The sequence below is a fragment of the Heptranchias perlo genome, chromosome 11 (genome assembly GCF_035084215.1).
Source record: "Heptranchias perlo isolate sHepPer1 chromosome 11, sHepPer1.hap1, whole genome shotgun sequence".
Lineage (NCBI taxonomy): Eukaryota > Metazoa > Chordata > Chondrichthyes > Hexanchiformes > Hexanchidae > Heptranchias > Heptranchias perlo.
This window is the reverse complement of record NC_090335.1, coordinates 69,817,809-69,832,998: the sequence shown is the minus strand read 5'-3', so window position 1 is coordinate 69,832,998 and position 15,190 is coordinate 69,817,809.

Genomic DNA, 15,190 nt, shown 5'->3' with positions numbered 1-15,190 from the left:
GTAGATGATCCATCTCGGTCTTCTCCCGATATCCCCACCATTACAGAAGCCAGTCTTCAGCCAATTCGATTCACTCCACGTGATATCAAGAAACGGCTGAGTGCACTGGATACAGCAAAGGCTATGGGCCCCGACAACATCCCGGCTGTAATGCTGAAGACATGTGCTCCAGAACTAGCTGCGCCTCTAGCCAAGCTGTTCCAGTACAGCTACAACACTGGTATCTACCCGACAATGTGGAAAATTATCCAGGTATGCCCTGTCCACAAAAAGCAGGACAAATCCAATCCAGCCAATTACCGCCCCATCAGTCTACTCTCAATCATCAGCAAAGTGATGGAAGGTGTTGTCGACAGCACTATCAAGCGGCACTTACTCACCAATAACCTGCTCACCGATGCTCAGTTTGGGTTCCGCCAGGACCACTCGACTCCAGACCTCATTACAGCCTTGGTCCAAACATGGACAAAAGAGCTGAATTCCAGAGGTGAGGTGAGAGTGACTGCCCTTGACATCAAGGCAGCATTTGACCAAGTGTGGCACCAAGGAGCCCGAGTAAAATTGAAGTCAATGGGAATCAGGGGGAGAACTCTCCAGTGGCTGGAGTCATACCTAGCACAAAGGAAGATGGTAGTGGTTGTTGGAGGCCAATCATCTCAGCCCCAGGACATTGCTGCAGGAGTTCCTCAGGGCAGTGTCCTAGGCCCAACCATCTTCAGCTGCTTCATCAATGACCTTCCCTCCATCATAAGGTCAGAAAAGGGGATGTTCGCTGATGATTGCACAGTGTTCAGTTCCATTCGCAACCCCTCAAATAATGAAGCAGTCCGAGCCCGCATGCAGCAAGACCTGGACAACATCCAGGCTTGGGCTCATAAGTGGCAAGTAACGTTCGCGCCAGACAAGTGCCAGGCAATGACCATCTCCAACAAGAGAGAGTCTAACCACCTCCCCTTGACATTCAACGGCATTACCATCGCCGAATCCCCCACCATCAACATCCTGGGGGTCACCATTGACCAGAAACTTAACTGGACCAGCCATATAAATACTGTGGCTACGAGAGCAGTTTAGAGGCTGGGTATTCTGTGGCGAGTGACTCACCTCCTGACTCCCAAAGCCTTTCCACCATCTACAAGGCACAAGTCAGGAGTGTGATGGAATACTCTCCACTTGCCTGGATGAGTGCAGCTCCAACAACACTCAAGAAGCTCGACACCATCCAGGACAAAGCAGCCCGCTTGATTGGCACCCCATCCACCACCCTAAACATTCACTCCCTTCACCACCGGCGCACTGTGGCTGCAGTGTGTACCATCCACAGGATGCACTGCAGCAACTCGCCAAGGCTTCTTCGACAGCACCTCCCAAACTCGCGACCTCTACCACCTAGAAGGACAAGAGCAGCAGGCACATGGGAACAACACCACCTGCACGTTCCCCCCCAAGTCACACACCATCCCGACTTGGAAATATATCACCGTTCCTTCATCGTCGCTGGGTCAAAATCCTGGAACTCCCTTCCTAACAGCACTGTGGGAGAACCGTCACCACACGGACTGCAGCGGTTCAAGAAGGCGGCTCACCACCACCTTCTCAAGGGCAATTAGGGATGGGCAATAAATGTTGGCCTCGCCAGCGTCGCCCACATCCCATGAACGAATAAAAAAAAAGGCCCTAAGCGCTGGAATTCCCTCCCTAAACCTCTGTGCCTCTCCACCTCTCTCTCCTCTTTTAAGTCGCTCTTTAAAACCTACCTCTTTGACCAAGCTTTTGGTCACATGTCGTGATAGCTCATGTGGCTCGATGTGGCTCGATGTCAAATTTCGTTTGATAACGCTCCTGTGAAGCGCCTTGGGATGTTTTTACTACGTTAAAGGTGCTATATAAACGCGACTTATTTTTGTTGTTGTAACTTAAGCATTTGACCCAAACCCGCCAGATCTTGCCAGGCGGTTAAGGTTAAAAACACAGCTTCGAGTGGCTGAAGTTTACAAAACTTGCCACTTTTCACTAAGAGGTTGTACGAACTTCATGCGTTGCGTCAGTTAATAAACATTGTACCATATCCTGAGGGGTCTTCCGTCATCTGCCCCCTTTAATATTTTTCTGGAATATTTATGAAATATAAGACATCGAGATGCTGAAATTCCAATGGCTTGGTAAGACGTAAACCCAGGAGATCTACTAGGGGGTGGAATTCGGGAAGGAAGAGAACCGTCGGTTTTCTGTCCCCTACAAGTTCTGCTCTAAATTCCACTGGAAGTGAGGGAGGGTGTAAGATGCACTCACCCTAGCTGAACAGGCAGCCATTCAAATAATAGGTTTAGGTCAGAATGATGTAATTGTCCTAAATTCCATCATTTCTGCCCTACGAGTTATCCATCTAAGTTATGCCGCTATAATACAGAAGTACCTTAGAACAGCAGCTGAGGAAGGCTGATGCTCGAATGTTAAAAGTGAATTGCTGCGTTCCATTGTGCTATTAGATAGAGGTTCATAATTATTTTGCAGTCTCCTTTTGTCCATTTTCTTTTAGCTCTTTATTTTCGAAGGTCCGAGCTTTATTTGGAAGTCTCCCTCGAGACTGTTTTCTGTTTGGAATTTTTTCTCATAATATATTATAAGGCTATAGTTGGGTTTCCTCATGGGGACCTTTACGAGGTACCTTCTCAGCTACCTCCTTTCAAGTTCCTTGTCTTCTGTAAATAAATGCCGAAAATAATTCTGGTGATCTCTCAAACACTCAGACGTTTCTTCTTAAAGGGTTTTGAAACTCTGGCCCCATCCTTTCTCTGATGTGGTTAAAGAAGGATTTACGTTACCAGAGTGAACGAGGCAGAAATGATGCTCAGTGAACCTTTGGAGACCAAGTGCTGTGGTGTCAGATTATACACAGATGGAACATTATTCACAGACAAGCAGAATCTTGTGGAGAGAAGATGGTCTTCTTTGTACAGATGTTAAATTTGCCCATACTACTTGGCTGAAAAACAAAACCACTGCAAGAAAAATTGAAATGCACCAGACTTATAAAATATGGCATTCGTTGTACTGGTTTCAGCCAACCCACAAAGGTATTAAGTCTGAACTGGGAGCAGACAAGAACCTTCACTGTATCGCAAAGAAACTCACAGAAGCGATGCAATCTGTGTCACTAGGGAGGACTACAGAATACATGCTGCCCTGTCCCACCATTGAAACGGAAACGGAGTCGAGGTGCAGATCAGCCATGATCTAATTGTATGGTGATATAGGCTCGAGGGGCTGAATGGCCTACTTCTGGTCCTAGGTTCATCTATCTGCTTGGCCCTGTCATGTACAACTTCTAAATCTTACTTATATATTGCATACTTCTATTGAGCAATTCTTGACTGTTTGTAATTGGAATTAGTGAGGCAACAGCTTTGGTTTTTTATTAATTTGCATACTTTTACACCTTTGCTGATTTAAGAACTTTACATTTGCTGCTATTTAACAGCTCACCTCAATAGCTTTTCTTACATATGAAAATTACTAGCTTCAAGATCGGTGAAACATTGAGTTTTGCTTTTTATCTTTTATTCTCACTTTTCAAATAATTCTATAACCAATGGTATATAATTCACATTTTGATGTGTCTTTTGTCACAAATATCCCCCCTGCAACTCAATCCTAGACTGGAAAGTATGCTGCTTGAGATTATCATATGAACCCTTAACCCATTAATGCCCCTGTTAAAATAGCAGACAAAATAATTTGATACAAACCCCTTAAATGCTTGTAGGGTGATATTGTATGGTAATTCACAGGCTACTATCTGTATTAAATAGAAAAGTTACACTCAGCTCTTAATTGAATCAGTAACCACATCAAGTCAAGTCCACTTCACTGCACATTAAACACCATCTAAAGACTATAATTATATTGCCGGGAATTTCCTCGATTGATTGCCAGAACTTCAGCGGAGGATCGGTAGAAACCCCGGATAAACATATCGATGGTGTATCCACCAATCTCCCGCCAAAGTTACAGCAGCCAATCGGGAGAACCCCAAGGAAATTCCCATCGCAAGTGTGACCTAAACTTTAACCTAACCTGCTGTGTGTTTCTGGCATTTTCATAGCATCTTACAGCACAGAAGGAGGCCATTCAGCCCATCATGCCTGTCGGGCTCTCTGAAAGAGTTATCCAATTGGACCCACTCCCCTGCTCTTTCCCCGTGGCCCTGCAAATTCTTCCTTTTCAAGTATATATCCAGTTCCATTTTGAAAGTTACTATTGAATCTGCTTCCATCACCTTTCAGATAATCCATTCCAGATCATAACAAATCATTGCGTAAAAAATGTTCTCCTCATCTCCCTTCTTTTTTGATGATTACCTTAAATCTGTGTCCTCTGGTTACCGACCCTCCTGCCAGTGGAAACAGTTTCTTCTTATTTGCTCTATCAAAACCCCTTATAATTTTGAACGCCTCTATTAAATCTCTCCTTAACCGTCTCTGCTCTAAGGAAAACAATCCCAGCTTCTCCAGTCTCTCCACGTAGCTGAAGTCCCTCATCCCTAGTACTATTCTGGTAAAGTTACTCTTGACATCCTTTCTGGTTTTGGTTCTGATTTCTGTTTAACCTTTTCATGTCGATTGACTTCCAACTCATTCATTATGCCCTTATTTATTTTACATGAGGTTATTAGGCAAGGATATTCATTCTTTACATTGTTGGCATTACTGAGGCACAAACTCTCATTATTTATACCATGTTGGGCCGGAAATTGCTTAAAAAAGAACGGTGAGCTCAACAGCGCTCTCCGTTGTTAATGGTGAAATTGCGGAGCAAGTTCCGGCGTTCGCACATGCACAGCGAAACGTGGAAATCCAGAACTTGCTCCTCCTGGTTCTCCAGCGATATGACAACTTCGAATTAAAGTGATATCGCTGGATGGAATCAGTGGAATCAATGGACCAGCACCAACTTGCTCATCTGCCCAGCTGGAAAGTAACTGATATCGCCACAAAACAGGTATGCTTAAAAATACCAGGTCTAAGCTAAGTTTTATCAGTGCAGTAAGTCTTAATGACTGCCAAACAACTAAAAATTAACTTTTAAAAATGTGGAGTCTCATTACTTCTTATTTTAATAGTTCTTGGTCATTAAAAAAAATTAAATTAAAAATTTTAATTTTTTTTATTTTCATCTTCTGCCTCTTTTATTTAATTCAATTATTTCTTACCCTCTCTTTTTTGCTGGCTATAACTATTTTTACAAATGATTTTAGTGTTGTACCTTTCACATCCTGGATTTTACCTTCCAGCTTGCAGTAACCATTCGCAGTTGGTCAAAAATGCTGCAATCTGATTGTTTGAGGGGAGAGAATGATCCTCTCGCTTCTCCCATGGGTCCTAGCTTCGCTGGAGCTAACGCTGGGCTCTTCTCCACTTCCTATTAGAGGAAGTGCACCCAGTAAAGACCGCGGTACGTTAATGGGTTAGTATAAATCTATGGAGCAGTAAGTACTGTCGGTTCGCCGCTCCAAGCAATTTCTGGGCCATTGTATTGTCAGCAGCCAATCGTCATGTTCGCTGCACTCATGCAGCCTGCATGGTAACATCAGGTCAACCCACCTGTTTCTGGTGTGATTCTGCCATCCCCCCCCCTACCCCCGCCCTGACTGTGATCCTGTGATCTTACACTGGCCTTTGCGAAATCGGCCTTTATGTCTGAGGCCGTGAGTGTTTTGCAAAGTGCAGAAATGAAGAGAAACCAAATGTTAAAGAATTACCATGATTTATTTAAATACAGATGTGATTACTAAGTTACCCAGCACTTGGTAAGCTGAGCTGATGGCGATTATGCACTGTGAAGGGATTCGCAAAATTTCACATGTTTCCCCCACCCCGAAGATTTATTGGAGTTATTAAAGAAACCCTGGTGAGACTGTGTTTTAAAAATCCAGGGTCTCTCAAAATGGCTGCGGTCAGACTCATGGCCTAAAAAGCCTGCAGCATTCTCTAACAACTTGGCAGGCTTTGTGTCTCAGACAGGTTTCCTTGCACAATGCAGGTGCATTCAAGCCCTGAGGCAAGCCATCAACATGGCCGGCCAACAGATCAAAATTCGAGCAGGAAGTGATTGCAGGACAAAAGGTGAACCATCAAGGTACATTCGGAACAATGGTAAAGCAGTTAGCGAACAGATTGATACAGGAACCGGCCATTATGTAAATGGGCCAGAAATGAGGTCCTTTGTCTTAAAGCAGTTATGAAACTCAGCAATACAGGAACCGGCCATTAATGTAAATGGGCCAGAGATGGGGTCCTTTGTCTTACGTTTCGTGCTTAAATCAAACAATGAAGCAAGCTGATGAGGTATGAAAAAAACCTGTTACCAAGAGGGTATAACTGGGGCTTCCCAGTATCTCTCTCTCTTCTTCTCTCTTCGCTTGGCGGCCGTGGTCCTGCTGCTTGCTAGCAACCAAGAAGGAAGGCCATCCAAAAAAACCTCGCAACCACATGTCGACGGCAGCAGCAGGGAACAGGGGCCAGGCCTTTTCATCTGTTTCACCGGTGAGCATTAATTTTCTGGCCACCACAAGACAACCTATCTAGGTATAAGGGTGGGGGTTAAAGGGATATTGCTAAAATTGTGATTTTAGAATTTTCCCTCAATGTGTCCGTTTCTTCCACCCCGATAAGTGTAAGACTGTATTGTATCTATAGCGATTTCTTTATCTTCTGTATAATACTGTTTACCTTGTAGTTTTTAGTTTTCTTATTAATAAACATTGGTTTTCCTTGTACCAATCCACTGGTCTGTTAGTCTGTCTTTGTTACCGCCCGATAAGTCCTCAGCTCAGAATCAGGAAGGGGAAAGTGATTCGCAACCGCACTGCGGGCAGGGCAGCTCAGGAAAACATAACTGGCTGACCTATTATAAGCCCGAGAAACAGTAATAAAACCCCTTACAACTGGGAAACTTTATAGCACAGGGGAGGGGAGACACTGGGGTAGAATTTATGTGGGGGTTCTCCAGATCTCTTGATGTAACATTGGCGGAAGATTGGGAGAACCCCAACAGAATCTTTACCCTACTGGGCAGAGGGTGCCAGAAAATGGGCCAGGATTCCGAAAGCCAGTTGTGACACTGAATTTTTATTTCTTTAAAAACTTGCCTTCCCCTTTTAGCATCTGTTCTGTGTGCCTACAGCAATGCTGAGGTGCTCCAGTTGCTTTATGGGATAGCCACCTAAATTACATGGACAGGGAGGTCGAATGAGTCTATTGTATGGCTTTGGTGCACAATCCCAGCCTGTATTGTGGCCTGCAGGGTGCCTCAGGAGCATTATAGGCTTCAGGAATTCATCTCTAACAATATAGGGAGCAGACACCCGATGCGCTTCAGTACTTCGAGCAACTGCCAAAATGTTATTGGCCCTAAAGAGTATTCATTTTGCAGCTGCAGCCCTTTAAACAGCTGCAGCAGCGCTTTCACATTCCTGTTCCATGCATATGAACTCCCACAGGCAGCATGTTAAGCGGTCAGGAGCTAGACATAATTGTTTAATTAGGTGGAAACCCAAAAGTTTTGGCAGGACTGGCCAAGCACTACAAGTCAATGGGATGTCCCACAACACATCATTCCGGCTGCTAACTTGATAAAACGGGGATTTTTACCCTGAGTTATGAAATAAACCACAGGGAATTCCAGCTCAGCTAAGGCATTTAAAAAAGAGTGGATCTTTGATTCAACAAGGACTGAATGATCCTTTATTACAACAGTGACTAACTACACTTTAAAAAAAAAGCTTAATTGGCTGTAAAGCGCTTTGGGACATCCTGAGGTCGTGAGAGGAGCTATATAAATGCATGTCTTTCCTTCTTTCTTTAGGAAACACTTCAGAGATTTCATGGACTGTACTGCTGCACTGCGTCTCCTTCCCTCTCCAACTCTTATTCTCCCTCTTTTACATTTTTCTTTTACATTTCTCATCGTTAAGGCAAATTTCCATTGCACCTTGTTAATATGTTAACTTTGTTTCAGTTTAGCTTCATTCTGAAACTCTTTTTAATATTTAGTTTTGTGTTTTCCCTCATTGCTTAGAGGTAGTGTAAAGGAGAGCAACAAGGCCAATCCAAGGGGCAAGCTATAAAGAACAACTTAATAAGCTAGGGCTCTTCAATCACAATAAAAAAGTTTGTCAGATAGAAGATACCTAATAGGATTGAGAAAGTAAACCCAGAACAATACCTGGGAATGGGTGTGTAGTGTACTGGTTATGGTACCAGATTAGTGTCTCAGAGGTTGTGTGTTCAAATGGCAGGTTGTGGAACATCACCCAATATTATGAATTCAATAAATCTGGTGATTTGTGGGTCAGTCTCATAAAAAAGACCGTGAAAACTGCTTGTTTGTTGTAAAAAACTAATTAACGTCCTTCAGAGAAGTGAACCTGTAGGCCATAACTGGTTTGGCCTATACTGCAACATGTGACTCTCGTGCTCACCATGTCGGTGACTCTTAATGCCTTTCTAAAGTGGTGAACCAAGCACGCCTGCCGCCAGAAGATACGCCAGGGCAAGTGGGCCCAGGCTCAGGCTGGGAAGGAGGAAACTGAGGATAGCTGTCAGGAAATATTCGTTACTCAGAGGATGATCGACAGCTGGAGAGGGTTGTCAGGAAGGGTTCGAGAACACTGGACTCATTTAACAAACAGTTAGATTCTGCAGTGGGAAGTTTGGTATTCTGGAAGGATGAGATCAAATGAGCTAAAGGGCCTTTTCCATCCAAATCTAATTTGTGATCTTATTTTCTGTGCCATATCCTTGTCTAAATATGCTTTATAATTATCAGTTTTGTCTTAAACTTTACTTCATTGTTACATCCAATTACATTCGCATTGGTGTGGTAATACGTAACAGCTCTTTATTTACCTCTACAGTCTACAAACTGGGGATCATCTGGTCTCCATGGCATAGTGTGGCGTATTTACCCATTAAGCCACCAAGGGAGCATTCCTACCTCCTTATGCATGGAAAATAGTACTGAACTCCGACTAGTTACACCAACGTCTAAACCCTTACATCTCCTCCACATAGGAACAGGAATAGGCCATTCAGCCCTTTGAGCCTGTTCCGCCATTCAATTAGATTATGACTGACCCGTACCTCAACTCCATTTACCCGCCTTAGCTCCATATCCCTTACCCAGCAAAAATCTAGCGATCTCAGTCTTGAAAGCTCCAATTGTCCCAGCATCTACAACTGTTTAGGGGAGAGAATTCCAGATTTCTACTACTCTTTGTGTGAAAAAGTGCTTCCTGATTTCTCTCCTAAATGGCTTAGCTCTCATTTTAAGATTTGGTCCCCTTGTTCTTGATTCCCCCTCCAGAGCAAATAGCTCCTCTGTATCTACCCTATTGAATCCTTTTAACATTTTAAACACCTCGATCAGATCACCCCTCGATCTTCTATACAGAAGGGAATACAAGTCTAGTTTATGCAACCTGTCCTCATAATTTAACTTTCTAAGCCCTGGTATCATTCTGGTGAATCTACGCTGCACCCCCTGCAAGGCCAAAATATCCTCCCTGAGGTGTGGTGCCCAAATTGGATCACAGTACTCCTGATGGGGTCTGACCAAGGCTCTGTACAACTAAAGCATAATTTCCTTCCCCTTTGAAATCCATCACCACTGCAAGCACTTTAATGTAGGGTAAAACGTGTTTACATTCAGACTCATTGTGAGTCGAATCAATTGATATGGCATAACTAAGATGACACAGAGAGTTCTATGAGACAAGACATTAATATTTCCACCCCTCATGGTGCGGTGAAATAACACACTTGAACTCTGAGAGAAACGGTCATGAAGGCCCAGGATTCTGTTGATATATTCTTGGCAGTAAGCAGGTTTTCTGGTTTTTATTACCAAATTTAGTTGAAGCAACCCAACCGCAATTTTGTCCCTCCATTGAATCATATCCAGTTGAAGGAGTTTGCTGATGTGGCTCAGTGGTAGCGCTCTTGCCTCTGAGTCAGGAGGTTGTGGGTTTGATCCCAACTTCAGAGACTTGAGCACGTAATCTAGACTGACACGCCAATGCAGTACTGAGGGAATGCTATAATGTTGGAAGTGCCGTCTTTCATATTAGATGTTAAACCAATGTGTGGACATAAAAGATCCCATGGTACTGTATTGAAGAAGAGCAGGGGAGTTCTCCCTAGTTTCCTGACTACGCTTCAAAATCACTTAATTGGTAGTATAGCACTTTGGGATGTCCTGAGGTTATGAAAGGCACTTTATAAATGCAAGTCTTTCTTTCTTTCTTTCTCCCATTGTTCTATTTGTGCTGCGGGGTGGATTCAAGGGACTGACGGCAGCACCAGAATGACTGTGCCCAATTTGCGATCCCGTGCATGCACATCCGAAACAAGGCGTCATTCGCCAGTTCACCATTCATGACCGTGACCCTCCCCTGATATTGGTGGAAGGATTATGCAGGTTAGCAATGTCAAGATAACCTTTAAAAACCAACAGTTCAGGTGGCAGCCATTTAACTTTACCACTGGCACAATGCCCTGGGGCACACGGAAAGAAACCATGTCACCAGGTGATGTTTAATGTATCTCGGATTGCCAACCGTCCAGGATTGTCCTGGAGTCTCCCGGAATTAAAGATTAATCTCCAGGAGGCTGCAGCAGGCATACACCCAGGAGAAAAAGCATAGGGGGCATTAAAAAAAATTGTGTGCTTTTTTCTATTTTCTTTGAACACTTTTGTTTATTAAGTATAAAAATATTGGGAAAATAAGGCCGTTTGGAGGACAGTCAAGAATTATCCAATCGGACTTTTGCTATGCAATCGGCCGTGGGAAGGCGGTGCGCGATGAGAATGGGCATGTTGGACGACCAATGGAGGGAGTGCGGGAATGTGATGAAACCTCCAGGAATATGTCCGACCAAAGTTGGCAACCCTAGCCGTGTGCGGAAGCGAGTAGGCCCCTTCATTCATATTGCGGCGATGCCTCTGTGAAGTCGGAGCTTGCATCAGGCAGCAGAGCCATCAAAAATAAAGATTTCAAAAGGCTGGGCGGAAAGAGGAACAAAAAGAAACAACAGTTTACGGAATGGGCTGAACTACTAACAAAAGGCACAGCAACAAACGGTTAAGAAGGCCCTTGTTATAGAGCTGAAGGGAGGGGAAGGGGGAGTGGCAGTGCTTGAGGATCTGATGTGGGTGGTCCATTCGGAGAGGTGTGATGAGTTGTTCAGCATGGGGGGGGGACTGAGAACGGCAGGAACGCTAGCGTTAGCAGGAACTATGTCACAACCTGCGTCAGGGAGCGAGGATAAATAAGATTCCTATAGTAAATAAGCTGGCAGGCCCCTCAACAGCTCTACCTTTATCTGACGATCTGAAGCCAAAACAACTTGACGGGTGATGTCTGAGGAAAACAGCTGAGATTACAGAAGAGGATGCCGGGAAGGGTTTTGTTACTGTTGGAACAGGGCCAACGTGTTGAAAGCAATATTTTAAATGTTGTGCTTAAATAGTTTATGGAGAGTGGCAGAGTTTATCTGAGGCCAATCTCTTCCTTGGTACATGCAAAAGGTCAAGTGTCACTACAACATAAACTGCACATCGCCCAGCATTTGACAACTAAACGGATCATCATAGGGGAGGTCAGTTCGACCTCCTCCTTTCCATAACAGCCTTTCTGCGAGGAGCACTTAAGAATTTATATAGAAATCCAATTATTGTAGTTTTCTCAATCCACCACTGGGAAAAATCATCGGCCAGTGTGGTATTGAACTATACACTCCAGAACAACCCAGATCCCACCTACTGGTTCGTGCTGCAATTGGCCTTACAGTACTTTGGCTAGGGAGGTTTTAATTAGCCAAAGATTGCTCTCCAGTGGCCCCTGATAAAGAAAAATGAAAGAATTTGCATTTTCAAGACCTCAGGATGTCCCAAAGTGCTTTAAAGCCAATGTAGTGTAGTCACTATTGTAAAATAGAAAGTGTGTATGAGTGGATTTCAAGTGAGGACAGGATGGAGCTTTGATGTGCGGTCCACAGAACCTGTGGGATATTCACTATTCAGCTGCAGAGTGGCTTGGGGGGAATCATCACAGCCAAGTCCACTTGTGTCCTTATCAATCCCCTCAAGCACACACATCTCCATCGGGGTGGGTCCACTGGATAGCAATCACCACTGGATAGCAATCACCGGTGGTAACTCTGGATGATTCTCCATTCTCTAACCCATAGGTACTGGGATCTTTGCTTGAAATCTACTGGTTGAAATGCACTAACTCAGCACAGAACAAGGACCAAATTTGGGACTTTCCAGGTCTGCGTGGCGAAGCTACTCACTGGATGAACTCATTGAACCAAGTTGGGGGGAGACAAAAAATATATTTAAAAATACATCTGTGCGCGACAGTGAGGTCTCCTTTCTGACGGTGATGGTTATGGACCAGTGTGCCCTAGTGATCTTGGCTGGACTAGTTGAGTCTGAATACAATCTCCGGGGGCCTAGAGTCGCCACTTTTTGTCAAGTCCGAGAGTGAATCGGGAACACGATAGAGGTGGGAACGCTGGTATTGCTCCTGGTGATTATTCCTTGAAAACTTTAATGATTAATAACTTCATATTATAAGACGCAGATGTGGAAAATATAAGCTTCTGCTTTAAAAGTTACAGATTACATTTTAGAAATTTGAACACAACACACTCAAAAAGCAGACGGTCCAGCCCAAACCCAGATGGTACCATCCCTTTGACAACCTGGCGGAACTTATGTATTCATATTCCATGGCGTTCTAATGGAAGAAGAAAATGTTCCTGCTTTATGGTCTCATTCCTAACCTGAGCTTTTGTCTGAAATTGGGGCCTCATGCTTGGACTACAGGGGTGGAAGCTCATGTCTTGCTATTGGGCTGGACTCAGTGGGAATATCTCAGTCTGATTTCAAGGGCTGCATTCAATTTATTGGCAGTATTAACATTAGTAAGATCCTACTCTTCATCCCATGGCCCGAGCTTGTGATGTACAAGTTGACTGGCACCAGAGGTGGAGACGCGGCCATGTTATAAATATTGCCTTCTGGTCTATCAGGCAATGCACAACAATGGGCGTCATTGATGAAATGAAGATTTCTTTGACCATAAACAAGGCATTTCTACAGATGTGGACCTTTGATGACTTCCAAAGGGAGGGGGTATAATGGCTGATGGTGGATTGGGGAAAACAGGGAAAGAGTAACAATGAGTGAAGTGTCACTGTGGTGACATATGGCTGGAAGAATTTGCTGAAATAGTGTGGGGAGAAGCCACAGAGGGATTTGAAAGTGAAGACAAGGAACAATGGGCGAGACAGTTAGGAACTGAAATGTATCCATTGAGCCATCCTCTAGTCCTCAATCAGAGCATTAAAGGCTAAACATTCTTTCCAGTTTCAAGCTACTTTCTTATATTTGCTCTACTTTTTAACTAATTAACTTCTGATAATATTTGATGTATAATTTACACCCAGTAAAATATAATGGAATTACTTGCTCAACTTTATCATCTCCACTCCTTGAAACAGTGAATTTGAAATAATTAGGGAGATTTAGAACTGAATATGTTCCCTTAAAAGGATTCAGCATTTGCAAAATTCCCGATATGTATTTTATGAATCTGATTCACTGACCAAAGGCTTGCGAAGCCTCAGCCTATCTGCATTAGGAGTGCGAGTTACTGACCAGGACCCTGCGAAATCTTTGCATGCCTGTGTCAGGGATGAGAACTGTTGACCAGGGGTCTGAGTGTCTGAGTGAGGGCCACTGATCAAAGGCCTGCAAATCCTCAGCCTATTTACATCAGGAGTGAGAATCACTGACAAGAGATGTGGGAAATCTTTCTCTCTGAGTGCCTCAGGAATGAGAATTACTGACCAGGGGTCTGGGAAATCTCTGTCTGCTTGCGTCAAGAGTGGGCAGGGGGAGGGGGTCAGTAACCAGGGCCCTGAGAAACCTTTATCTTCCTGTGTCGGGAGTAAGAATCACTGACCAGGGGTCTGGGAAGCCATTCTTTGCTGAATCAGGAGTAACGGTCACTGACTGCGCTGCGGAAGATTTGTTTGCTTCTGGTCAGTCGCAGCCACTGACCAAGGCCTTGGGAATCCTCCGCCCCGTGTCAGGAACGAGAATCATTGGCCAGAAGCACAAGGAACCTCTGCTTAACTCCATTTTAGGAAGGATTGGCAATCACAAACCAGGAGGGGACTGAGTCACATCAACCTTTGTGTCACTGATTGGGATCATGTGTCCCGAATAGGAATGACAATTACCGACCAAGGCCCTAAGAAGCCTGTGTCATAGCTTGGAGGAGAGGGGGGGAACAATCCATCCATACTACAACACACTGAGAATGGCCTTTGCATCAAATATTGCAAAACCAGTCTGAGTTTGCTTGTTTGTCAGATAACTTTAGTCCAAGCTCAGCTGATCAGGTGTGTTCAACAGTCGGAACTCAAATCATTTCAATCCAATAGTTACTGCTAATAATCTACGAGCTCCAGATGTGTAAAACCTCTAGCTGGCTCCAAAAAAAAGCTCCGTACTCTGTTCCAGTCTGCATGGGTTGTCTATGATGTCACTGCCTTGAAAAAGTTCAGACCCGCTTATGTTAAATAGGGAATAAAACATCTTTCTTAGATTTTAAGTAACTAAAATAAATAGATCATGGGTAATGTGCCGTGTGGTACTAAGTCATTGAGGCAAGGACGATCCCACGTTCAGTCCTTGGTCTGTGCTGAGTTAACTGACCCCAGCTGTGGGATTTTAGGGCAGGGTCTTCTAATTAGCCTCAGTATCATGGTTAGGAGACTGTTCCTGGTCCTGATTTGCTATCCAGTGATGACTCATGGACGCCCAGTGAGGTCAGGATCGGGCTCAGCTGCGAGGGTCACAGTAGTCGAACAGCTTGCCAAAGCTCACTGCCTGGGCCGGCCACACCTGAAGGCTGGCAACCTGGATGAGGTACCGGAGAAGCTGCCTGTCAAACAGTTCCTCCAGAGCGGAGTCAGCGCCTTCAGGAGCGGGGAGGGGGGCGGGAAATTGGATGGTCGGGGGGGAGGAAGAAACGAACAGATAATCATAAAGAGGCTCTTATAATTTTAAGACCAACAGACACGTGTGAAAAAACTATCAAAAGCTGCATTTT